At 41.6% G+C, this 12219-nt stretch overlaps 1 protein-coding gene across 1 annotated transcript in view; it reads left to right on the plus strand.

Annotated features, from left to right (window-relative positions):
* Positions 1-604: 604 nt before the first annotated feature.
* The window catches only part of RAB27B (RAB27B, member RAS oncogene family), a 65458-nt gene continuing 53843 nt past the window's right edge, over positions 605-12219 (plus strand). The window contains exon 1 of the mRNA XM_008054868.2: positions 605-976. The gene's annotated coding sequence lies outside the window, so the exon portion shown is untranslated. The remainder of the gene's footprint in view (positions 977-12219) is intronic.

Raw genomic sequence — 12219 nt, forward strand, 5'->3', positions numbered from 1 at the left:
CGGAAGCAAGCAGGCAGGCGAAGGCTGGGTGCCGCGAGCCCGGCTTCCTGCCGTGCGTATTTCCAGAAGCCGCGGAGCCGCGGACGAGCAGCGGGACCGCCGTGTGCCCGGAGTGTCGTTCCCCGAGAAGTGGCCTGGGGAGGCCTGCCAGGCAAGCGAAGGGACCTCGCTGGGCACTTGCTTTCTCTCTCTGCCGCTTTCCGTCTCCGAGCGAAGCGCTGCCCCTCCTGGGGCGTGTATGTGGCCGTTCCCTCAAGCGGCCACAGTAAATTCGCTTCCGAGATTTTCCCACCCGGTGGGACCTCATCTAATCAAGCCTCGGAAAACCGCGGAGGCAGGTGAAGCCTAGGCCGAGGCTGCGCTCCTGGGAAAACGCTGTGTGTGGTTAAAGCGGTCACGCCGGTCGCTTGCTTGCTGGCTTCTTAAGTCAAGAGCGGAGGGTGTAAGGTCCCAGCCGTTCAAGGAATGCCTCCTTACGTTCAGCCCGGATTAATCACATGCAGTTTCGGGGTTAGGAGCCACAGCGTTATTACTTAACGTGGCATCTCTGCGAATTTTGAACGAGTTCTGTTTAAAAGCACATGTGTGCGGTGCTCAGCACTGAGTTCTAGTCACACGTATTCACTGATATTGCAGAGCGAACGTACAGAATTTTAGTGTTAGACATTTTGAAAAGTTAGCAGGGAAGACGGGCTTCGACGTTATCGTAAACTTGAGTGCTCAAATCTGTTAAATTTTCAAGCAGCTGTAAAGTCCAAACTGGAGTCGGGAAGTGAGAGCCATCCTTGTCATCTGCCATAACCCTCTGCCCAGGTGGGGTCAGCCATCCCGGAAGGCAAGAGGGGTGCCAGGGGATGGTCGCCCGATGGTCGTCTTGACAGACAGTTCGGCACTAAGGGGGCTTTTCTGCTTAAGGACTGGCTGTGGACTCCCGTGCAAGGTCCGCCTCCTTCGAAAGGAAAGCGAAGCATTTCAGGTGAGACCGGATGAGCCTGTTCTCATCGTTGCCAAGGAGGGATAAAGGGAATCTGTCCAATGTAGGCGAACCCCTGCTCTGCTTTCTCATACGTCGGCTGCAGGACAGGCATGTTTGCCCTGGTAGGGAGGGAACCCCATCATCATTGATCTTCTCAGCTCCTCGGGACACCAGCTTCTATGATCGCTGGTTTCAGAACGGCTGCTTATGTATTTCACTGCTCTTCCAGAACAGTGGAAGGTGTCCAGAGTCCCAGGTGGTTCTCAACAGAAATCTGCTCTCTTCCCACCCTCACTCCCGGAAATTTTTGGTTTTGGTTCTCTCAGATCAATACAGCATGAAACATAGACCAACCAGTCCCATAAAGCTCATCCCGCAATTAATCCACTTTAGTGAGTTGATTCATCAAGGCAGGTTGACCAGTAGTTCAGCTCTTAAGCAAGTAATTGTAATGTTGAGAGGCAGGAAAATGATTACAGTAAGAACAGGATAAGCCAGGCGTTTCCCATGAAGAGTATGTCGCTTTCTAAAGATGTCTGCCAAAGGGGAATGATTTCTTTCTTTATAGTTAGGTATATGTGGGGCTTCAGTTTATTGTATAGTAGGAAACACCAGTGTTACTACGCATAATAGTAAGACTAGTGGGACCCCATATATGTTTGAGAGTATTACCTAATTTGTTTCACGCCCTTTGCAATCATTATTCATGTTCTCCAAATATCAACCGTCTCTCATTGGTCCTCCTTAAATAAAGGAAACATGAACAGTTTTTCTTTTTGAGAAACTTGCCCATGGCAGGTCTCCCTGCCATGAATCTTCCTTTTTCCTTCTCTTCTTCTCACTAATAAACTCTGTTTTAAAACTTAAAAAAAAAATAAGGGAAACTTGTCTAGGTTACCAATAATGCAGGTAACACTCTGTTTGCCGAATGGCCAAAAAATCTTTCAGTCAGTTCAGTCTTTTTAACTAAAAAACTGCTGAATGTATCGAGAGAAATAATGTATCGAGTTGCTTGTTCATTTCATTTGTTAATAGTGTCGAACACTGTTCTGGGCTCAGTGTGGACCAAACAGAGGAAAATCCCTAACTCCGTGGAGCCTACCTTTAATTGGGAGGTGGAGAGTAAACAATGAACAAGTAAAATCTGTAGTACATTAGAGATCAATATTAAGGAGGCATGTTAAAAGTGTCAGTGGCATGGGGTTGAAATTTCAGACCAGGTGCTAGGAAAAGCCTCACTGAGATAATATTTGCAAATTTGTCTGGAGCAAGTGAGGGAGTGAGCCATGTGTGTAAGAGGAGACAGACCATTCCAGACTGAAGAAACAGCAAGCAGTTTGCCTGGCATCTTCCAGGAACAGCAAAGAATCCCATGTGCCTGGTACACAGGGAGGGGGGCGGGTAGCAAAATCTGGGAAGGGGCTATTATGGGGTCAGGACATGGAGGGCTCTGAAGGTTCTAATAAATATGTTGGATTTGGGTTTTCATTTCTGGGTAAAATGAGAAAACACTAATTTAAATGGAGCCTGTGGAACATTTTTTCACATAATACCTACTGAACATACTGTGAACTTTAATATTCTTTTTAGCATCGAGGATAACAGAGGTTAGTAAAATGTACAAGGCCACTGCTGTCATGGAAATTACATTCTGGTATAGGGAAATAGACACATAAGTGAATAAGCAAGTAATTCGGCAATTTTTGGTGTTATTAAGGAAAAAATGTTAAGTGGTAACGTAATGAGAGTGGCCTGAAGAGGACTCTGTGATTCACTGGTCAGGAAAAGCCTCGGGTAGGAATCCTTTAAAAAGATCACTCTGGGCTGCCAAGGTTGTGGACCTCTGAAGATGGACCCCAGTAAGGCTGAAGATGCAGGAGCTTTCTAAGAAGAGACTCACCACGCACAGACACTATAGATCGTATCTTCAATGTATCAGAGCAAAGACAGACGTCTGGGACAGCCCTTTCTTGGACCTCTCTTTCCTTCACTGAGTGGATAAAAAGAGGCATTTTCAAGTTAAACAGAGCCACATGTGGAGCCATACAAGGAAGTGAACCACGAGAAGGATATGTGTAAGAGTTCACACAAAACACTCATAAACAAATGCGAGTTGTGGCCCAGGATGAAGAATGATGACTTACATGTTTGGAGACATCTTCTAAACGTTGTCATTCAGTTAATGGAAACATGGTCTGAGAAGAATGCTGCTGGTCATTTAATGGGTATTGCATTAAATCTGTAGATTGCCTTGAATAGGAAGGACACCTTAACAACGTAGAGTCCTCCAATCCATGAGCATGGGATACTTTTCCATTTGTTTGTGTCCACTTTGACTTCTTTGAGCAGTGTTTTGTAGTTTTCGTTGTAAAGACCTTTCACTTCTCTGGTTAGGAAGATGCCGAGGCATTTCTTTTTTGTTTTTGATTTTTGTTTTTTGTGGCTATTATGAATTGTGCTTTTTATTTGATTTTCTGTCTGTTGCCGATATTTACAATATCACTATTTAAAATAGCAAAACCATGGAACCAACCATGTTGCCCATCAAAACTGGACTGGATAAAAAATGTACATATACACAATGGAATACTATGCAGCCATAAAGAGGAACAAAATTATGGACTTCACAGCCACTTGGATGAATTCAGAGTCTATCCTACTCAGTGATCTATCCCAGAAACCAAAAATGGAGTACTGTATGTTCTCACTCATAAGCGGACCCTGAACATTTACTATAATACAATAAAAAAGGAATTGGTGGTAGCTGGAAACTGCTGGGGGGAGGGGGGACACATAACATTAATAAGGGTACCTGATCTCAAACCAGGCAAAGTGGGGACCAAAGGGAGGCCTAAACTTTACCTGTACGATGGCCACTTGTATACCTAATCCTGAATTGTACCCCACATCTTTACAATAAAATAATTTCTAAAAAATAAAAGATCACTCTGGCTTCTTCACAGAGAATGGTTGCAGGGTGGTCAGAATAGAAGACAGCCTAGACTGGGTGCAGTGGCTCAGCCTGTAATTCCAGCACTTTGGGAGGCCGAGGCGAGAGGACTGTCTGAGCCCTAGGGTTGGAGGCCAGCCTAGGCAACTTGGTGAGACCTTGTCTCTATGGTAAATCACAAAAACTAGCCGGGCATGGTGGTGTGAGTGTATAGTTCCAGCTACTTGGAAGGCTGAGGCAGAAGGGTTGCCAGAGCCCAGCAGGTCAAGGCTGCGGTGGCTGGGAGCGTGCCACTGCCCTCTAGCCCAGGTGAGAAGAATGCGACTCCAACTCAAAAAAAAAAGACAGACCAGTTAAGAAGTGGTCCTGGAGACCAGTGAGGACAGTGGCATAGATCAGGGGCAGAACAGTGGCTCCAGAGAGAAGTAAATCGTTTCAGAAGCATTTGAGGACAGAGCTGACAGAATTTTCTAATGAACTGAGTAACAGTTGGAGATGAAGGAAAGGGGGAACTGAAATGATCACCAGGATTCATACTGAAGATGCTGAGTGGCTGGAATAGCCATTTTCTCTTTTCTCTTTTTAATTTTATTTTTTTATTCATTCATTCATTATATTATTTATATATTTTGTTTGTTTGTTTGTTTCAATTTACTTATTTATTATAAAGGTGTGGGGTACAATTCAGGGTTAGGTATACAAGATACAAGCATTGATTATGCAGGTACCCTTGTTGATGAGGCGTGCCCCTCCCTCCCCTAGCAGTTTTCCTCAACTGCCAGTCCCACCCCCCTCCCCTGACAGTTTCCCACTACTGCCAGTCCTTTTCTTATAGCATTATAATTGTTCAAGGTCACCTTATGAGTGAGAACATATGGAACCCAGTTCTTTATTTTTGTGATAAATCACTGAGCATAATCGACTCCAAATCCATCCAAGTTACTGCAAAGTCCGTATGTTTGCCCTCCTTTATGGCTGCATAATATTCCATTGTGTATATGTGCCACATTTTTTTTATCCAGTCCAGCTTCGATGGGCAACACGGTTGGTTCTGTGTTTTTGCTATTGTGAATAGAGCTTCAACAAACATACATGTGCAGGTATCTTTTTTGTAGAATGATTTGAGTTCCTCCAGGTACATCCCAATAGGGGAATTGCTGGGTCATATGAAAGGTCAATTTCTAGTTCTTTCAGAAATCACTGTCTTCCAAAGAGGTTGTACTAGTCTGCATTCCTACCAGCAGTGTAGAAGCATTTCTTTTTCTCCACATCCTCAACAGCATCCATTGTTGTTTGTTTTATTAATGATGGCCATTCTTACAAGGGTTAGGTGGTATCTCAGTGTGGTTTTGATTTGCATTTCTCTAATGATGAGTGAGGCTGAGCACTTTTTCATGTGTCTGTTGGTTGCCCATATATCTTCTTTGAGAAGTGTCTATTCATGTCTTTTGCCCACTTTTTAAAGGGACTGCTTGTTTTTTTCCTTTGATGCGTTTGAGTTCCTTGTAGATTCTAGATGTTAGGCCTTTGTCAGATAAACAATTGGCAAATATATTTTCCCTCTCTGCGGGCTGTCTCCCTGCTCTCTTGATGGTTTCTTTTGCTTTACAGAAGCTCGTTAATTTGATGAGGTTCCACTTTTCTATTTTATTTCTTAAGATATTGGCCTTTGGGACTCTGAATAGGAATTGGTTCCCAGTTCCAATTTCCATAAGGATGTCTTCTGCACTTTCTAATATTCTTATAGTTTGAGGTTTTATGTTTAGGTCTTTGTTCCATTTAGAGTTAATTTTTGCATATGGTGATAGGCAGGGGTCCTGTTTAAATCTTCTGCCATGTGAGCAGCCAGTTTTTCCAGCACCATTTACTGAATAGGTTCTCCTCTTCCCAGTGGTTGTTGTTGGAGGCTTTGTCAAAGATGAGTTGGTTGAGGAATTGAGGCTTTGCTTCCGGAATCTCTATCCTGTTCCATTGGTCTATATGCCTGTTCTTGTACCAGTACCAGGCTGTTTTGATTACTGTAACCTTATAGTAAAGTTTAAAGTCTGGAAGTGTGATACCTCCTGCTTTGTTTCTTTTGCTAAGGATTGTTTTAGCTATTCGTGGTCATTTATGTTTCCATATGAATTTTTGTATTGTCATTTCTAGGTCTGAGAAGAATGATGTTGGTAGCTTAATGGGTATTACGTTGAATCTGTAGATTGCCTTTGGTAGGATGGACGTCTTAACAATATTGATTCTTCCTATCCATGAGCATGGAATATTTTTCCATTTGTTTGTGTCTTCTTGGATTTTTTTAAGGAGTGTTTTGTAATTTTCATTGTAAAGGTCTTTCACTTCACTGGTTAGAAAGATGCTGAGGTATTTCATTTTTTTTGGTGGCTATTGTGAATGGGATTGTGCTTTTTATTTGATTCTCTGCCTGCTTGTTGTTGGTGTAGAGGAATTCAACTGTCTTTTGCATATTTATTTTGTACCCTGAGACCTTCCCAAAGTCCTTTATCAGTGCAAGCAGGTTTTTAAAAGATTCTCTTGAATTTTCAAGGTGTAGGATCATATCATCAGCAAAGAAGGATAACTTGACTTCCTCTTTGGAAAGGTCATTTTCTAAGATGGGTCGATTTAGGGGAGAAATGAGTTTGAAAGAAAAATGAAGAATTCATTTCCAGCTTTTGGAGGTATTTTTAGGCATCTATGTGGAAATATCAATCGGGTTTTTTGGATATATGAATCCAGAGCACTCAGAGGGCATCCTAGCTGAATATAGAGGCTTGGGAATCAAGGGCCTATGATGCTATTAGAGCCACAGTCTTGAGGACATCACCTAGAGAGAGAGAGAGCAGGGAGAAGAAAAAAGAGGCCTGAGGACCAAGCTCTGGCTTATTCTAACATTTAGGATCTTGCATGGAAAGTCAGTAAAAAGCCAGCAAAGTGAGAGGTAAACCAGAAGAGAGTGTCATCATGAACCCAAGCCAGGAAGTTTTTCAAGAAGGGAATGGTCAGTGGAGTCAGAGGTTGCTAAGATAAACAGTGAGATGAGGACAGGGAAGTGCTGATGGCATGTGGCAGTATGGAATCACTGGCAGCTTGGGCGGGAGATGGGGTTCTCAAAGTAAGATCTTCATAAAAAATTGATTTTTTTAAATTCCGGAAATAGCATTTCACCTAATCCCAATGAGACATGGAAGAGAGAGAGGCCACGGGAAAAATTCACGAGGCTACACAGAGGCTCCAATAAATTCAATGCCTAAAAAAGGGCTTGGAGACCAGGTGAACAAAAGAACATATTATTAGGAAGTCTCACAAAGGTGTTTTCTGAGCTGTAAGTATAGTGTGAGAGAGGGGAAAATCCAGAGTGGGCTGAAGCTTTGAGAAAAATGCTCAGGCAAGCCAAAGATTCTTTTCACATTGTTTGGAACAAGGCAGTGAGTAAAGAAGGGTCACCTCACTCCATGCCAGGGGGTGGGAGCAAATGTGGAGTTACTCAGTTTCTCGTTTGTGTCCTTCTTCTTTCTACATAAAAGAAAGAGTGTTCAAAAGGGAAGGATTAGACAACACTAAGAGAAAGTTAAAAATAAAGTTGAGAAGTTATTGGGGCTGCAAATATTTTCTTTAAGTGGGAAAGAACTAGTGATAGAAGCTGTCAGGAGGATTGTGTGAGGAAATGCCATCTCAGATGAGACCTAGTTGCCTGTTAGGTGAAGAGCTGAAAAGGAACAAACCAGACTGAGGAAGAGCATCTGCGGAGCTCCTAACCTTGGAAGGAGCTTGGTGCATTCAAGAGAACGAGAGAAGAGTTTGGAGAGTGGAAAGCAGCTGTCAGAGAGAAGCACAGGTGAAGCTGGAGTGCGAAAACAGAATCAGACCAAGGGAGACCAGGAAATTCAGATCCTTGAGATTCGTTAGTCAGAGGTGCTGTGGAAACGGCTTCCACCGGGAAGCCAGAATAAATGACCTTCAGCGCTCTTCCCAAACTGTAACCCTACAAATACAACACAGCTGGTGGAATAGTTGATAGACGTTTTCGACCTTAAAAGTAAGAATTGATAGTGGGAGTTTCCCTGTAATAAAGAAAACAGATCAACTATATTACATTGTGGCTGCCATAGAAACCAATGTTTAACATCCAGAAATGCAGGAACAATATTTTTAGGTAGGTAAGACTATATTCAAGGATACCAAGACCCACCCATAAATTTGGAAACAATTTCATCCAAGGCAGATGTAGATGTCTGGATTTTAATCGGAAGGATTTAAATCAAGTGGTTAGAGTGTCTATTATTAGTCAAATATTTCTGGTGCTGGGTAGTATATGGCTATGAATAGGGGGTTTAATTCTCCTTATGTTCTTGATTTTCTCCTGTGTAAAATGAAAGGTTCAGATTGCTGATTTTGACATCTCTACTGTGCATCTCTAGACCTGGGTAACCTACAGTTCTTGCTCCTGTTTAGTTCCTTCTTTCCTTTTATTTTTTTTCCTGTCTTCCTTCTATTTATATACCTATCCATTTAGACAAATAGATGATAAATGTCAGTTAGATGGTAGATATCCATAGGTACAGATGTGCATATATGTGTATGTATAAATCTATGTATCTAAGTAGATTTAGATGTGTGTATATACATATATATATATATACATATATAAAGATGGAGAGAGAGAGAGAAATATATAAACTTTATAAAAATGGAAAAATTCATTTTAAAGGGCTTAGGGGAAAAGCATAAGACTTTATTTTGGTCTTCTTTCTGTAGCACGTAAATTTATTTTCAATTATTGTGAACTCAGGGTCAACTCTGTTTTCTCGTTGTTTCTTAACTTGCTCAGGAAAAATGAGATTGTGTATTAAATCTGACCTGAGGGATATTCCAGAACAATAATAATTAGAAAAACAAGATTGGTTGTATTATATTTGCCCAATCTAACTTAGGCAAAGTAGTCAGGGTCTGAGAAGTTTGTTAAAAGAATTACTCGGTTTTTATGGCCTGCTATTTAAAGCATGTTATTTTCATAAAATAAACTGTTGACAAATGTTTCAGGACATGTTGAAATATTTAAGATATAAAATGAAATTAGATTCTTTCAAAGAAGGAAAGAAAAACTAGGCATGTCTTTGTGCTTCAGAAAAAAGCAGAAACTTTTTCCAGTATCAAGCGTTGCCATCGAGGCCAGGCACGGTGGCTCAGGCTTACAATCCCAGCACTCTGAGAGGCCAGGGTGGGAGAATTGCTTGAGCTCAGGAGTTGAAGACCAAACTAGACAGCATAGTGAGACCTCATTTCTACAAAAAAATGTAGCCGGGCATGGTGGCACACGCCTATAGTCACAGCTATCTGGGAGACTGAAGCAGAAGGATCACTCTGGGTCCAGGAGGTTGAGGCCACAGTGAGCATGATAGTGCCACTGACTGGGGCAACAGAGCGAGACCCCAACTCAAAAAATAAAACAAGAGTTGCCCTATATCGGCTCAGGTACCTCTTTGGACTGACTTCCACCTCTATTTTCTGAAGCTTTCTCTCAAATGCTGCAAAAACAGGAACAATGCAGCCAATTTACCAATTTCTTAATTACTTGAGTGAACTAAAGACAGATATCGCAACCAACTTTACGGAAACTATTTCCAGTCCCTATGCCTATCTTCCCACTCAGTCTTTGATCTTCAGCTTCGTAATACCTATTCTCAAGTGCTGCCTCTCAGAGCTTGTAGGTAAAAGCTTCTAGCTGAAATAATATAGAAAACAACATTGTAAAACATATTTTAGAGGAAAAAAATCATGTAATGAAAATATTCTCATATTTATAACTGAGGGTTAGAGCATAATAAAACAGGCTTAAGTAAACAGGGCATCATATTTGTTTTGGTTTTTTTTTTTCCTTTTTTTTAATAAGTATTTGTTATTATGATATTGTGGGGTACAGCTAGGGGTTAGGTATACAGATATGCTTCGTTCAGGCACCCTTGTTGATAAGAGGGCATCGTATTTGAAAGAACTGTTCTTTCACTTTCAGCTGGAAACGGGGTGCTAGGGGATGAAGGCTGGGTAGCAGCAATAAAATGAAATGAGCAATTTTGGACTTCCTTTTCTCCTGGGACCTTACTAGGCCATCATGCTTACTTTGAAATTGGCCTATGCTATCTACCCAAATCTCCTTTATCAGGTTGTTGTTGTTTTTTTTTTTTTTTTTTGAGTTGGAGTCTCACTCTGTCTCCCAGACTGGAGTTCAGTGGCCGCTCCCAGCCACTGCAGCCTCTACCGGCTGGGCTCCGGCAATCCTTCCGCCTCAGCCTTCCGAGTAGCCGGAATTACAGGCATGCGCTACCATGCCCGGCTGATTATTTTACTTATTGTAGAGATGAGGTCTCACCGCCCAGGCGGGTCTCGAACCCGTGGGCTCAGGCAATCCACTCACCTCAGCCTCCCAAAGACGCGGGATTACAGGCTGAGCCACCGAGCCCGGCTTTTATCAGGTTTTAATGTTTCACTTAGCTAATAGGAAAACCAAACAACAAAAGTAGAATGAGTAACTCATTAGTACTTTCTGAATACCCTTAATTTGGGTGTCCACTCCTAAAAATTTACATCCTTAATGAGAATACATTTCATCTGTGATTATAGCAAAGCATGTGGTGTACTTAGGTGAAGGTGATTAGGAGATGAAAAAGGAAGGTAAGGACTCTTGTCTAGTGCATTTTGTCCACTAATAGGTGAAGTTACACACCGACCGGCAGGGTTGGTCTCCTTTGCAGACTTGGAGAAACCCTTGTGGGAACTGGGCTTCATGTGTAAGCTCTGAAGAGCTCTGAAGCTCTTAAACTGCATGTTTCTGTTTTCTCTGTAAAATGGCTATATGACAGTAACTGAGTTGCTTTGAAGATGAAATTCCCCTGAGTTAAATTATTCTTCTTTCTGGTCCCCTGTGGTTTTCCTAATCAAATGTGTTTTTCATGGTCCTGACTTTTATGGTTTTCACTCTTTCAAATACACTTCGATGTTTACAGTAAGCTCATGCATGACTCCAGGGAGCCAGAAACCAGTTTCCTATCCTTTAGTTCAAAAATGTGTTTGGATTAGAGTGATTTCAGTGAAATAAAGCCTTGAGGTATAACCCAAAGTGGTCTAGGACAGTGGGTCGATTTTTCAGATCAATATAGTAAATATTCATACACACAAGGGTATACATATCCTTGGCAACTTGTGAAGAGAGAATGAATTCGACTAAAAAAAGGAACGATTCACCAGGCTCGGTGGCTCAGCCTGTAATCCCGCGCCTTTGGGAGGCTGAGGTGAGTGGATTGCCTGAGCTCGCAGGTTCAAGACCCGCCTGGGCAACTTGGCAAGACCGCATCTCTACAATAAATAAAAAAAAAATTAACCGGGCGTGGTAGCGCGCGCCTGTAGTTCCAGCTACTTGGAAGGCTGAGGCGGAAGGATCCCTGGAGCCCGGCAGGTCATGTTCTCAAAAAAGTGTATAGAAATTGGAACGGGAGAGTTTAAAAATAGCTCAAAATGCTTTCTCATTGGTCTTTTCCACAGTAAACATGGGTTGTCATTTGATTCAAAAGATGAAAATACGGAATCCAAGAATTATTGGCATCTTTCAGGGATCACAAATTCTGCCTATGGTAGGACAGTATAAACTTTATGTCAAGTTAGTTAGAGTTGACAGCATTATTATTATAACTGCTCTCCATGTGAACTCTGTTAATAGCAATTTAATCTCTGGCATAATTTTTGTCTGTCTGGATTTTTCATTTAGAAAATTCATTAAGTGCCTACTATGTGTAAGACCATATTTGGTACTTAGGTCATAATGATGAATAAGATACCTACTTTTAAAGAACTTTGAATCAGCTAAAACACGTAGAGTAAAAAATTTTAGAGTAACTTGATAGGCTTCAGTTAGTTGTTTGAATGCAGGACTGTGGTTAAAAGAAAAAAGGAAGATAATTTTAAGGGTGTTAAAACTGCAGAAGGATCGGTTAGAAGTGGGAAATAAAAAAGTTCTGAAATGAACTGTGTGTAAAGTTGGAGAAGAGAACTCATATCACAGAAATAATTAACGAGAGTGGGCATTGACCAGATATTGGGGGTAAGAAGAAATCATTATGAAGTCTAAATTACTGAATGGAATAAGGCAATAAATGGACTATTTCCCAAAAGAATGTAAAATATTGATGTATTCAAAGATGAGGATAACCTAGAAGATTCACAGTCAGAGGATAACTTAGTGAGGAATGCAGGTTACCCAATGAGGAAAAAAGAACAAAAGAGCTGAAGTCATTATTTCCCC

This window comes from Carlito syrichta, unplaced genomic scaffold (assembly GCF_000164805.1).
Source record: "Carlito syrichta isolate Samal-C Ts95f unplaced genomic scaffold, Tarsius_syrichta-2.0.1 Scaffold301567, whole genome shotgun sequence".
NCBI lineage: Eukaryota > Metazoa > Chordata > Mammalia > Primates > Tarsiidae > Carlito > Carlito syrichta.